Raw genomic sequence first — 13,327 nt, 5'->3', positions numbered from 1 at the left:
TTTGGCTTAAGAATTGTGATGGTTTTCATGACACCTGTGTTCTGGTGGAAAACCCATTGCAAAAAAGCAATCCATTCACATTTAAAGTCACTACCAATAATGCAGGACTTTCTTCTGCTATTTTGTTATTTAGTCTTTGTAAGACTTATACATTTTTTCCTCACAATTCTCTGTCAATGCCTACTTTCATATTTAGGTGATTTTTTTATATTGTACCATATCGAGTCCCTTCTCATTTCTATCTGGATATATTTTTACTATATTCTCCTTCTGGTTACCTTGGGTTAAAATTTAACATCCTAAATATAACAAGCATTTTTGATTTGATATCAACTTATCTTAAATAGCATACGCATACACTGTTCCTCTAACTCTCCATCCCTCCACCTTTTACCGTACTTGTAACAAATTATATTTTGGTACATTGTATATCCCAAACTATGGATTTATCATTAAATTTTATGCATAAGCATTTTAACACCTGTAGGAAGAGAGAAGTGGAGTTACATACTAAAAATAACACTACAATAACACCAACATGTATAATTACCCAAATGATTACCTTTACTGGAATCTTTCTATCTATATGGCACTTTGAATCACTGTCCAGCATCCTTTCCTTTCAATCTGAAGAATTTCCTTTAGCATTGCTTGTACGGAGGTCTCATGGTGATGAACTCCTTCAGCTTTTGTTAATCTGGGAATGTGTTAATATTTCCCTCATTTTCAAAAGAAAGTCTTGCCAGATATAAAATTCTTGCTTGGCTACTGTTTTCTTTCAGCACCTTAAATATATCAACCCACTGCCTTTTTGCTTCATGGTTTCTGATGAGAAATCAGAATTTAATCTAATTGGGACTCCCCTTGTACTTACAATACATTGTTTTTCTCTGGCAGCTTTCAGAATGTGTCCTTTGCATTTGACAGTTTGATCAATATGTGATGGGGCATATTTTCCTTCCAGTTTATTCTGTTGTTTTCTGGGCTACTTGGATGTGCATATGCACATCTTGGGCTAAGTTTGGGGTATTTCCTGTCATTATTTCTTTGAATAGTCCTTCTGCTCTTTTCTCTCTCTCTTCTCCTTCTAGGACTCCTTTAATGTGTATTTTGGTATGCTTGATGGTTTCCCAAAGATTTCTTAGGCTATTTTTGCTTTTTATACTTGTTTTTACTTTCTGCTCCTCAGCCTGACTCATTTCAATTGTCCTGTCTTCAAGTTTGCTGAATCTTTCTTCTGTCAGCACCAATCTGCTGTTGAAACCCTTCTGGGAAATTTTCATTTCTGTTATTTTGGTCTTCGATTCCAGTTCTGTTTGGTTCCTTTTCAAAATTTCTTTCTTTTTATTGGGATTCTCATATTGTTCATTCATTGTTTTCCTGATATCCTTTAGTTCATTCTCTACTTTCCTTCATTTTCTTGAGCATGCTGAAGATCATTTTTTAAAAGTCTTTGGTATGTCCACAGTCTGGTCTTCTTTATTGGTGTTTTCTGGATTTCTATATTCTTCCTTTGGATGGGGCATCATTTCCTGTTTCTTTGTCTTATAATCTTTTTGTTGCACATTGAACATTTTAATATTTTAAAATGTTATCTCTGGGATTTATTCCCTAAGATGTCTAGTTCTTGAGCTTGTAACCAGATGATAATATGACAGAGAATTTTTTGGGTGCCAGTCCTCCTATCAGGAAGGTCTGCTTAAGACAAATACAAAGTGCAGGGGCCTCCATGTCTTTTCTGGGCTGTGTCTACACCTGGGCTTGTGCTTGTTTGGCTTTAGGAGTTCCCCTGTTTACAGGAGTTTGGATACCCCCTCTACTTCCCAGGAGACATATCTTCATTCTCTCCAGGTTTTCCACTGCCAGACTTAAAGCAGGTAGTAATTCTTTGCCCCACATCATCTGCCTCAATTATTTCTTACACTGGTTTTGATGTTTCAAGCTGCTTTTGCCTGGAGAACAAGTCCTGGAAGGGAGGCATGCTGGAGAGGAGTTTCCCAAGTCAGTCTTTCCCAGCTGAAACAAGGCCAGGGACCTACAAAGGGAGTGCTGGCCAGTTCCAAACTTCCCTGGAGAAGGGATGAGGGAGGGGCCAGGAAGGGCACCAGGAACTTCGTCAATGGATCCCCACAGGTGCACTTTCTTGAACTGCTCAGGAAATGCAGCCTTTCAACTGTCCTCTGAAGCTCTCAGGAAGCATATCAGCCATAAGTCACCTCTACTGCCTTTGTCCGTGATGGGGTGGAACAATGGCCTCCCTCAGAGATGGACCCCCAATGATTCAAAGCTGCTAATCAAAAGCCATGATGAGCAATTGGCCCATGCCCACACTGGATCTTGATAAGTGGATTTTTATCCCTTTTTGGCACTAGGAAGCTACCCTACAGGACAGATACCACCATTGCCTGCAATGAGAATGAGGGATGGGTGCTGATAACCCCCATGGGGAGTGAGCAATTTACTGGTATCGACCGTAATTTACCTGTCTCTTCCTCCTTCTCTTTCCTGGATGCTTGTATAATGTTCTACTAGACTCCGGAGTTTTGAAATAGTTGATTCAGACAGTTCCTGCCTGTTTAATAGTTGTTCTGGTGGAAGAACTGATTCCCCTGCTATCTACTTATCCCCATCTAAACAAGTAAATTTCAGTGTGATGAGTGAAAGATGTACAGGCTGCTATGAGAGCATGTAGCAGGGGACATTGCCCAATCTACGGAGTCAAGAAGGCCTTTCTGTGGAAGTGACCCTTAAGCTGAAATTTCAAGTTTGAATAGAAATAAGGATAGGAGAAGAAGTGGAGAACTGAGAACATTTGAGACAGAGATGACAGTGTGTGTGTGAAAGCACTTGGTGTAAAGAAAATCTATTGCATTCAGCAAACAAAACAAGACAATGGCTAATATATTATTTTGTTTATGGTATTCTTTAGTATACAAGCAAATTAAAGCACTAACATTTTCAAAGGTTTGGCATAATACTTCTTTCAAATCAGACGTTGGTTTCAGAGCTCTCTGAAATGTGAAGCTAATGAGAGTAGCTAGTAGGGCTTGATTAACAGTGTCTTTCCTCTGTAAGCTGTTCTGTTGCTATGTCAGTCTATGAACAAGCCAGCTAATTATGAACAGACTTTTAGCAACTGTCCTTTATTGGTGTGGCAATGATGTGTTTCCAATTCCCCAGTAATGTGTGTTTTAAATATTCTGTTATTTTTTCATATAAATGCACCTCCAAATCAGAGATCAAAATTGGCCTGGTCTTGCTCGTTCCACTTTTTTCTTCTTCTTCTGTTCTTCCTCCCTCTTCTTCAATGAAATATGCTCACTATATTTCTTTGGGTAAAAATTACTATAGGCAAATAATATATTCAATTACTGTATTTTATATCTATAGGTACTCATGAAGAGTAAAAACAATTACCAATGAAGCATAGAAGCTTGTATACCACCTAGTATCTAGCGCCTTGGGTGACTAGAAATATTTAAATACCTAAAATATTCCTTCTTGAGGTCTCTTTCACTCCCCCTAGGCAAATCAACACATTATTTTTCTGGGCATTGGTTTCCTCACATAAGTAAAATAAAGTAAAGTAAAATAAATTAAATAAAATAAAATAGGAATAGAACCCAGGAAGGAAGCAGGTTATTTTGGCAAATATCTGTGCTGTATACTAGATCTGGAAAGTAAGTCAAGGTTTAGTTCATCAAGAGAAACCAGTTGAATGCATATAGGCCTCAGTAAGGATTACTCACTAAAGAGGTCTCCAATAGTTTTCTCTGGTCCTTTGCGTGGGACAACAAGAACAACAGCTATAGCAGCTACCAGTGATGAAATTCCTAGTATATTCCAGGTCCTGTTACATTTATTTTCCCCAACAAGGTGGTTGATTACATAACACTATTTTGATGCAGTCAGGTCAGAAATAGGCTGAGGGTCAGTGATGCAATAAGGAGATATGTTGCTCAAATTATTATTCTAAGACAATGTGAAAATAAAAGGGGTTATTTTAGGTTGAGACAAAAACGGTCTGTTTGGTATTATTCTTCCCATTTTATATATGAAGAAACTGACTCAGAAAAGTGAAGGGACTTACCCCAAATCACACAATTAATGAATGACAGAGCCCAGAAAGTCCCTAAACCCTTGCTCTTTCTTTCAGCAGTGATGTTTCCCATGGAAGCAGTGATGCTTCCATTTATCAAGTGTCTCCCAAGTCGCCATGCTTCTTTCAAGTGTATTATACATTAGCAATCTGTTTGGATTCCTCCTTATCTGGAAATGCAAGAGCTGATCATGAGCCCAGGCAGCCAGTCACTTAACAGCCCTGGAGTTACTCCTTTCTCCATTGTCCAGCTCCCCTACCTCCATCTGCATGCTGTGGCCATTAAAACCTTGGCTTTTTCAACGAGTGCCTTGCTCAATTTGGCTACTTCAGGTTTCTCTTGTTGGGTTTTGGCAACACATCTTTGGCCTGAGTTGCTTGGCTCCTGAACCTGTGGTGTGATTAATTTGGATTTGGTTTTGGATTCCTCTTCTGCCTTGGGTAGCTGCCACACCCTATAACTTCCCTATAACTTGGAGACAAGACCCCTGGTTCTGACTTCCCTGCTCTGATCAGTGCCTGATCCAATTCCTCCTTCCCCAACCCCTCCCCCGACCTGCCAGAAAAAGTGCAAGAATAGGCTGGTAAAATAGAAAGAGAGGGCTTGGAGTCAAGGCACTTAACCTTTCCAGAATTCCACTCTTTATTTGTAAAAAAAAAAAAAAAAAAAAAAAATTAATAATAATATACATTTTACAAGATTATTTTGAGGATTAAAAAATAATTTTTAATGGGCTAAGCACATAGTAGGCACTCAATGCATAACTATTATTTTTATTAGAATCAGAAATGAGTTCACATTTTTAAAGAGCTCGGAACTGTGCCTGGTACATATTAAACATTACTCACAAAGGTGAGTTGTTAATCAGCCTTTGGTGGTTAAAAAGAGATCTTTGAGGTCATCAAGCTCAACTCCTTGATTTATTATACAGTATTTAGAACTTCTCTTTATTTAAATCTAGCTACACATTTTATTTCCTTCTTTTTCTTTAGTAATTAAAGAAAGAAAATATCTATACTGTTGAATAGTGTACATTTTATAGGAAAAAAATCATACAAACTTGAGGGACTTAAATTTACACTAAATGCAACTGGATTCAGCACCCCAATAGGGACTACCATTACGTACACGATTAATGATTAAAATCACATAGAATTTCACATTCCATGCTATTTTACTTCAAACATACTATGTCACTTTTATAGTATGATCTCTCTTTTTTTAGACTAGCAAGATTGAAGGAATAAATCTGCATTAGTGAAAATTCTGATTAATGGTACATTTGAAAAAAAAACGCAGGTTTTTTGACTTACAGTTATGCATCATAATGTACTTAGCAAAACAGTTCTTTGTGTGTAAAAAACTTCAGTCTTTTCCTTATCTGAATTATCATATATTCTGAATTTAAGAATTCAGTTAATGCTGTTTTTTTAATCATCATTTTATTGAGATATATTCACATACCACGCAGTCATACAAAACAAATTGTACTTTCGATTGTTTACAGTACCATTACATAGTTGTACATTCATCACCTAAATCAATCCCTGACACCTTCATTAGCACACACACAAAAATAACAAGAATAATAATTAGAGTGAAAAAGAGCAATTGAAGTAAAAAAGAACACTGGGTACCTTTGTCTGTTTGTTTCCTTCCCCTATTTTTCTACTCATCCATCCATAAACTAGACAAAGTGGAGTGTGGTCCTTATGGCTTTCCCAATCCCATTGTCACCCCTCATAAGCTACATTTTTATACAACTGTCTTTGAGATTCATGGGTTCTGGGTTGTAGTTTGATAGTTCCAGGTATCCACCACCAGCTACCCCAATTCTTTAGAACCTAAAAAGGGTTGTCTCAAGTGTGCGTAAGAGTGCCCTCCAGAGTGACCTCTCGGCTCCTTTTGGAATCTCTCTGCCACTGAAGCTTATTTCATTTCCTTTCACATCCCCCTTTTGGTCAAGAAGATGTTCTCCGTCCCACGATGCCGGGTCTACATTCCTCCCCGGGAGTCATATTCTACGTTGCCAGGGAGATTCACTCCCCTGGGTGTCAGATCCCACGTAGGGGGGAGGGCAGTGATTTCACCTTTCAAGTTGGCTTAGCCAGAGAGAGAGGGCCACATCTGAGCAACAAAGAGGCATTAAGGAGGAGACTCTTAGGCACAAATATAGGGAGGCCTAGCCTCTCCTTTGCAATGCTGTTTTATTATATATTTTTGAATTTCCTTTTGCTATGGTCACCTCATATTTCATCATAGCAAGAGATTTAAAAATAAAGAGCTCGATTTTTAAAGAATTCCATGTTGGAACTTACCTAAGACCCTTAAATGCCAGTTGCCTCTAAAGATCCTTTGCTCCCAAGAGCCAGGTATGCAGGCAACCATAGAATTTAAACATTGGGCTAACTGAATTAAGAGCTGTGATTCAGGATTTTCCTAAGTACAGATAAAAAAATATTTATGGAAGAATTTAAAATTATTTTGGTTGCATATGACCCAGGTTTACCTGACCTATATAAACTTGTACACATTTTGGTAGAAACCTCAGATGCTAAATCTGGACTGACCTGGAAAGGAACCTACAGGATCTCTCTTTCCACTATAAACCTGAGGGTTGAAAAAGGCCCCCAAAGTAGGGCAATATCTCCTAAAAAGATAGAAATATTTCCAACAAAAATTGATTAGACAATAATTCAACTATGCAAAGTGAGAAAAGATGAAACTATAGAAGTTCTTTGGGATACACTAGAAAATGCCTTCTGACAAAATTCAGGTGTTGCAGTGATTGATGTAACAGTGACCCTTTCATTTCAGTTTGTGAATGGAATTAAATGTGATATCAGAGATCTAATTCACAAACAGAAATTATAATAGGAAATAATCTTTTTACATGAACTTCACTACATAACAGAACATTTTAAAAAAGCTAAAACAACAGCAACAAAAAATGAGACAGGACCCAAAACATATTGAATAGCTAGGTAGCTCAATTCCCAAACAACCGTCTGTCAGCAAGGGCACTTGAAGATATTGTAAACAAAAGGGATACTGGAAAAAAAAAAAGTAAACAAAAAAACCCCTCCTATCCCATCTTTCAAAAGGAAAATCAAGACAAAGAAAATCTCTCAATTCAGGTCAATGAGACTGTTTTGAATAAGGAAAAATTGTCCAATATCTTGCCCTGCCCTTAAATACTCAAGGTGAATTAGTTATCAATATAGATGGTCAACCTCACCAATTCCTGATAGATGTGAGCATTACTATTTTTATACTAGACCCTGCTGTCTTGCTCAGTCTCTTTCTCAGAGTAAACAAACCACACAGGAGGTAGGTATTTCATAGATTTTTCCCTGTCTCCCAGCCCTTAACTGTAGCCATTTGAACCTTGATTGAAAAACATTCCTTCCTGTTCTGTGATACTACCACAAATTTAATGGAGACTTACATTGCAAATGGAATTGAAATATTAAGTGCACACCAGAGGGACTCTTTCTTGAGATTCCGAGTTGGTCTGCTGTCTACATAGCTTTTCCTCATACATTATATTTGATGTATACCCAAGATAAAGATCTTGACATCATATTTGACACTCTGTGGACTAAAACTTCCACTGACATAGGAGAATAATCAGAGCAGAACTTATTAAAGTTCAGATAGGTCCTACCAAATTGTCATCAAACTTCCCCAATATCCCTTGAAGCCAGAAAGACTCAAACTTATAGTTGAAAGCCTTATACCCTATCCTGCATTAGCCCCTGTAACATTCCCACCCTTTCAGCAAAGTAATCAAATGGACAAGGATATTTATTTGTTCAAGATCCCAGAACCATTAACAAAATTGTTCTCTTGCTTCCTGGTAGTATCTAATCCAAATACTATTCTCTCATCAGTTACCCCCAAAGCCACCTGCTTCACTGTTGCGAACTTTTCTGTTCTGCCTTTTTCAGGACACTCCTAGACCAGGACAGACAATACCTTTTTGCCTTTACCTCAAGAGGAAAACAATATACCTGGACAGTTATGACCCAGAGGTTTGCTGATTTTTCCCATGTCCTCAGTCAAGGCTTAAAATTATGCTCCAGGGATTCACTATTTTTTTTTCCCCAAATCTCAATTGAGACTTAAAATATTTAAATTTCCTTTGTAATTCAGTTTTGTACACTGTATAGAAAATCGCCTACTTTATTCAGAAAACAAGGAAGCCTTTAAAAAGGATTCTATTTACTTGCTCTCAGCCTTACAAAAAAGGGGCATAAAGTTTCAAAAGACAAATTACAATTTTGACAAATACAGTCCATTATTTAAGGCATGACCTATCTAATGAGAGAAAGACACTTGTCTGATAAACTAAAGACTATCCAAGCTTATCTTAGACCCCTCACAAAATGACAATTGAGAGGATTTCTAGGTTGAACTGGATCTTGCAGGCAATGGGTGCCAACTTTTTCTCAGATTGTAACACCTCTTTATGAATTGACTAAGTCCTGGGTAAGAGACTCTCCACTGGGTACCCAAACATGAAGAGGATTTCTGTCACCTCCTTGCCTAGGCTTCCCTAACTACAGCTTCCTTCCTTAGGCTTCCCTGAGTACACTAGCCCTTTTGACTATCTGTGCATTAACAGTCTGGATAAGTCTGTAGGGTTTTCACTCAACTTCATGGAAACCATTAAAAGCTCATCACTTACTATTGCCTCACCTTTGACATGGTTGCAAAGGCCCTCTTGTCATCAGCTGCCACTACAAAATTTGCTGATGCTTCTACTGAGCTAGTTCCAGGTTTCCCACTTGACTTCCTGGTTCCTCACATTGTATAGACATTACACTGACTGAGAATACGTTATACTTTTCAGCCAGCCAGTTAACCTCTTGTGAGATTTGTTTCTCTCCCTGTCACATTACTATTCATTGTGGCAACACCCTGAATCCTATCACTCTTCTCCCCCTACCAGAAGAGAAATCTCATGATTTTTTAACCTCAGGTAGGGAACTTTCTGTACTTTGCTCCAATTTATTAGAGGTTCTCCTATTGAGAACCCTGACCTAATGTTATTTATTGATGCATTCTATCTCAAAACTGAAACTGGATATGCTATCATTAATTTAAGCTCTCCTTTAGAATATAGTCCTCTATGTGAGATAAAATTAGCTCAGATGGCAGAACTATTGCACTTATTAGAGCTTGTCAACTGGCCAAAGAGTAAACATATATATAGATAGCAGGCATTTATACATTAGTACATATATACAGATATACAGATAGCAGCGCATGACTTTTAGATGCTTTGGCAAAAGGACAACAATTAAGGAATGTTACATGCACTTCTACTTCTTAGAGCAGTAGCTTTTATAAAAGTTGAGAAAGAGGTAGTACAGAATCTAAAGGATATGCTCTAGCAAATTATTACATCAAACAAGCAGTTAAGATTTTACCTAAACTCCTAAGGTATATATCTCTGGAGAGATTCAAAGACACCATTATAAAATATCAACACTTAGTCCTGATTTGGAAAAGGAAGAATGGAGAAATATATGGTTGTATTCTTCACTTAGGTAATCTCTGGCATTCTCAAATTAGCCACTTGGTAGTACTATATAGTTTCAAATGGATATTAGCTAAATTTATCATGAAGTTACGCATCATGGTACAGACAAATTGATTACTCTCTTAAATTAATCTTGATCGGGAAATTTTAAAAGATAGCTGAGGATTATATGTCACCTGTAAACAGCACAATCCTGAGAAAAGTGTAATGGTGGAACATGGACAGGAATCAAGACTCAAGGATATTTTGGACACTTTAGATGAATTTTATTCAGCTGCTATCATCTATGGGATTTGAATATATGTTATTATTATATGTCTGTTTTCAAGATGGATAGAAGCATTTTCTTTCCAAAAAGCTAAAGCCCTTACAATTGCTAACAGGCTGCTTTTGTGTTTACAACCTGAACATGGAACCAGGGAGTCAGTTTAAAAAAATATTCTTTATGATAATTGTTAGATCAAAACATAATCATTCTAATGCCATGATCAGATTACCCCAAAGATTAGTCACTGCCCTCAGTCTTACTGTCTGCTGGATATTCCATCCATGGCCATAACCCATGTGTCTTAATTTGCCAGGGCTGCTATGACAAATACCACACACTGGTTGGTTTAAACAACAGGAATGTATTGGCTCACAGTTATGGAGGCTAAAAGTCCAAAATCAAGGTGTTGGCAAGGCTATTCTTTCTCCAAAGTCTGTAGCATTCTGGTGATGGAATTTCTCCAGTCATATGGTGATATCTTTCTCTGACTTCTCTGACTTCTTGTTTCCATTTCTGTGCCCAGTTTCCTTTACTTATAAGGACTTCAGCCATATTGGATAAAGACCCACCCTCAATCACTTTGGTCACACATTAACTAATAATAACATCTTCAACAGCCCTATTTACAAATGGGTTCACACTTGAACATGTCTTTTGTGGTGGACATGATTCAATCCCCAACATCAATATAAAAACTTCTGTTCAATTCTGGTTTCATCAAATGAAATCATGGAATTACAGTGAATGGCATTTACACTTGCACCTACCTGGACAAATGACCTTAAACAAATCAACTTCTATCTTTGTTAGTGTCCCTATCTCCCAGATAAAAAGAATTCGACTGTTACAATCTATTGATAAAACACTTGGTAATTCTATGTTTGGATTCAACAACCTTTTAGGAAAAGTAATTCTTGTCACCTAGTCTCCTAGAAGAAACTAATGGAGATTCAAATATGTAACCTAACCAATGAAGGGCCTTGATTCCTACTTCATATCATAAATGATTCCTTTTGTCTTAGAACAAAAGGAGTATATGCCTCTACTGTATACTACTTCCTTTGTGGCTATGATGCCTGGTGCTGTTTGCTTCAGACTAACGCCTCATACACTTTAGGGATGGTATTCCAAGACTTGTCTGTACACAGAGACCCTAATTCTATAAATCACTAAGCCTAGAAATTCTGACTTAGGTGTGAGCTCCAAAACAAGGCCACCCTTGATTACTCAAGTACATTACCTGGGGGAATGATTGACTCATTGGCTTATGCAAAGAATAAGAGCAGTGTTACCTTCTGTGGGAATCATGCAAATAGAAAAGACTGTAAGAAACTTATTAATGACTCTGGCAGAATTTATTTATGATACCATCTCTGCTTTAGCTAGAATACAGATCAGTCTCATCTCATTGGCACAACTAATGATGGACAATCACATTGCTAGAAATTTCTTGTTGGCAAGTCATGGAGACATCTGTGCTATTGCCTATTCTTACTGTACTTGTATCAGTGAAACAGTAAAGGTAGAATAGGCTATACATAGCTGTAAGAAAAAAACTACTTGTCTCTTCAAAGTTAGTCCTCATGGCCTATGAAATTTGTTCCCTTCAGCCTGTGTGCTGATTTGAATCTATTATGTACCCCAGCAAAAGCCATGCCCTTTTCTTTCACAAGTAACTTATTTTTAATAAAATAAATCATTTTATTAACATGAGTTAAACAATCTAAACCTTTCAGATATTAGGTATTGCAGGTAGAGGGGAATGTTGGATTCAATAAAATGATTGTTAATGAAAAACAGATTCTAATCTAAACTTTCATAGTGAAAAATCCATGAATCTGGATTCACTGTATGTCATGTAAGTCTATCAGTTAAACAAGATCAACCTAGAGGAAACAAAAACTTCCAAACTCAGGAAAAAACAGTTTTAAAATTTGTAAAATTTTTACAATTTAGGAAAAACACTTGATTCCATATAAGTTAGTTCATTTAACTAAACTTTTAAATTTGTTTCTCTTACATATAAAATTATTATATAAGGAGACCAAGTATGAAAAGGGGTGCATAAGGGGTGTTTATAGGAAAAATTATTATTTTATGTAACTTCTTAGATTACTTTCTTTTTACCTTGCACCTTATTAAAGTATTACACTCAATGTCAATTTTTCTACATCTCTTATATTTCTTTATTATGCATTGCATTTCTCTTTTAAATATTAATTATACAAGTAATACATGCTGATGGTAAAAATTTTTACATTCTGTAAGTAAAACAAACAGTCTGCTTTAACCCCTAATTACCCTCTTCTCTCCAAAGGTAGTCACTTTAACATTTTAGAATGTGCTTTTCTCTAAAAAGTTATATGCATTTTTGAACAAAGATCTGTGATGTGATTGGTGAATGATTTTTTGTCATTCATTACATTTTCATGCCTCAGCATAATTTTCCAATTGCCCAAAAATGCGTTGGTGTGCTAGATTTTGTCTGTAAATAGATATGTAGTCAATTCCTCAACTTTTATGTCGTTCTTCGAAAGTATCAACTTTCTCAAGGCAATTAATATCGCATTTTGTGCCAAACAACCTGTTAATTTCAGTGTCTGGAATATAAAATGGTGAGCCTGCATGTTTAGTTGGATCATAAGAAACAACAGATGCGAGGTAGTGGAACCCTTTTCTTGTTAGGGACAACATTATATCAACATAGCGCTCTCGATCACCTGGATTAACAGAGACTAAGACTCCTCTATCCTAAATCCTGTCAAATTTGCCAATATTTACCCTGGAAAGATAAAAAATGCTGCAACAGTACAATGAAATGTTCCCCGAAGAACTCTTAAATACTTTGGCTCCAGGAATTTCAGCAATTGGTTCTTCTGAGTAAGAAAGATTCTGCTCTGTAAAAAATTCTTGAATCCCAAATTCACTGATCTCCACACCAACTACACTGTGTCCCAGGTCTGCAAACCATCTCATCTCAACTGCTTTTCCACAAAGAGCAAAAAATATCCTGAGTCCACTCTTGCCATTAAGAAAAGCATCCAAATGCTTCTTTAATAGCCGATGTCCTTGTTCTTGATAAAATGCAATGTTGTAGCTCACCCACTTTTCTTGCCAGTCTTCGAGTTAGTACTCGGTTTTTCTGTACCTCATTATTGGGACACTTTAATTTTCAGTGAAGTTCTTGTATCAGTCATAGTTTGGTAGACACCTTTGCTTCACAAGCAGATATCTCCAATGCCTCTTAGTTGCTGGCTGTCTGCTGTTCAAGCCACATTCTTTTAATCCAATCTTGTGGGTACAGACCTACTGTGGGCGGGATCTTTTGATTATGCTGTTTCCATGGAGATGTGATCCCACCCATTTAGGTTGGGTCTTGATTAGTTTACTGGAATCCTTAAGAGAACTAAA

General features: G+C 37.0%; 1 pseudogene; it reads right to left on the bottom strand.

Annotated features, from left to right (window-relative positions):
- Positions 1-4,978: 4,978 nt before the first annotated feature.
- On the bottom strand, positions 4,979-13,113 carry LOC119530312 (annotated as a pseudogene).
- Between the last annotated feature and the right edge of the window lie 214 nt (positions 13,114-13,327).

Source organism: Choloepus didactylus, chromosome 3 (genome assembly GCF_015220235.1).
Source record: "Choloepus didactylus isolate mChoDid1 chromosome 3, mChoDid1.pri, whole genome shotgun sequence".
Classification (NCBI taxonomy): Eukaryota; Metazoa; Chordata; class Mammalia; order Pilosa; family Megalonychidae; genus Choloepus; species Choloepus didactylus.
This window is presented reverse-complemented; position numbering and strand designations above follow the sequence as displayed.